The sequence below is a fragment of the Grammomys surdaster genome, unplaced genomic scaffold (assembly GCF_004785775.1).
Source record: "Grammomys surdaster isolate TR1022 unplaced genomic scaffold, NIH_TR_1.0 751, whole genome shotgun sequence".
Lineage (NCBI taxonomy): Eukaryota > Metazoa > Chordata > Mammalia > Rodentia > Muridae > Grammomys > Grammomys surdaster.
This window is the reverse complement of record NW_021605170.1, coordinates 820,091-822,178: the sequence shown is the minus strand read 5'-3', so window position 1 is coordinate 822,178 and position 2,088 is coordinate 820,091.

Below are 2,088 nucleotides of genomic sequence, written 5' to 3'. Positions count from 1 at the left end.
TTTTTTTTTGGTTTTTTCAAGACAGGGTTTCTCTGTGTATCTCTGGCCGTCCTGGAACTCACTCTGTAGACCAGGCTGGCCTCGAACTCAGAAATCCACCTGCCTCTGCCTCCCAAGTGCTGGGATTAAAGGCATGCACCACCACTTACCTGCCTCTTTCTTCCTTTTAAATCCCATCTTTTTCCATTTTATATATATGTACCATGTACATGCCTGATGATTCTGGAGGTCAGAAGAGGTGTCAGATCCCCTGTAACTTGAGTTCCAGGTGGTTGTAAGTCACCATGTTGGTGCTGGGCACTGAATCTGGGTTCTCTGCAAGAATAAGCTGAGCCATTTTTCCAGTCCCCTTTATTTCTTTTCAAGTGGTAGAAAGGGGAAGTGGTGTGCAGAGATAGAAAGGTGTAAGAGCGTGAGGTCCTGTCAGATAAATACCCAGCTCGTGGGTCAGGTGCGTGGGTGCCTTGTGCTTGAGAGTGCTGTAAGAAGCATTTGATGGTAGCTCCTAGGTAATCCCAGCATTTGGGAGGCAGTGGATCTATAGTACTCCAGAGCTTGTTCCAGGACAGCCAGGGCTAGACAGAAATCCAACACAATACAACAAAAAAATAAAAAAGAGAAAGAGAAACCTGCTTATAATTATAATTATATAACTCAAGAGTAATTTTTATCTAATATATGTTCTAAAAGTTTACATAAAAATATATATAAACTTTTTTTTTTCTGGGAAAAAATATAGCCATGCTGGTTGTTTAAAGAAATGTACATATGGCCTGGAGAGGATGACTTTGTGGTTAAGAGCACTGGTTGCTCTTCCAGAGACACAAATTCAATTCCCCGCACCCACATGATACCTCACAACTGTCAGTAACTCCAGTTCCAGGGGATCTGACACCCTTGCAAAGACATGCAGGCAAAACACCAGTGCATATAAAATAAAGATAAATAAGTTATATATTAAAAAGAAACGTACATTATAATGGGGGCGCATATATTGTGTTAAGACAGAAGTTTAGAAAGGTTTTAAATGCCTACTATTTATTTGTTTCTATGAAATGATATATTCCTGCATGGCTGTTGACAATGTAAGTTTCTGTTTTGGCTATTCTTTCAGCGGTTGCATTAAAATTTATTTATTTTTATGTGAGTACGCTGTCACTGTCTTCAGACACACCAGAAAAGGCCATTGGCTCCCATTACAGATGATTGTGAGCCACCATATGGTTGCTGGGAATTGAACTCAGAACCTCTAGAAGAGCAATCAGTGCTTTTAACTGCTGAGCCATCTCTAGCCCCAGCAGTTGCATTAAATAAATAAAAATATACTTTAATTTATTTAACAAACCCTTTTCTAGAAGGTTGTTAATAAAATATAATTGAAAAGATAGAAGCTAGGTGGAAATGTTTATTATAACTATTTTATATTTAATTAAAATTGAATTTAAAAATAAAGTTAATTTAAAAATAGAAAAAAAAAGTGTAAGTGACTGAAGAGGCCAGATGTGTCAGATAGCCTGGATATAGCCTGGAGCACAGGCAGTTGTGAGCCTCAGCTATAGGTTCAGGGAACCGGTCTCTGGTCATCTCTTAGAGGAAGAACTGCCACTGAGCTGAATAGTAGTTTTTTGTTTGTTTTTAGGTAGTTGCTGTTTTTTTTTTTTACCACATGGTTTCTCTTTAGTCCTTGATCACCTGGATCAGGCTGGCCTGGATTAAAGGTGTGTGGCACTGCTTCCCAGCTGCTTTTTTTTTTTTTTTTTTTTTTTTTTGAGAGAGACAGACTCTGTAGCCCTGGCCTGCCTGGAACTTGGTATGTAGACCAGGCTGGCCTCAAACTCAGAAATCCACCTGCCTCTCTGCCTCCCAAGTGCTGGGATTAAAGGCGTGCACCACCACTGCCCGGCCTTAGGCTTGTTTCTTGAGATGAGTACATACAGTTTATTGGATTAATAACTTCCTTTTCTGTAGAATTGCCTTCTTCCTTACCAGTCCACATGGAAATGGTGGGAGTCATTAGGCATCTACTCCTCATGGAGACTATTCAACCCTTTGTTTTGAAACAATACATTTTTAACACAAGAAGGCTCA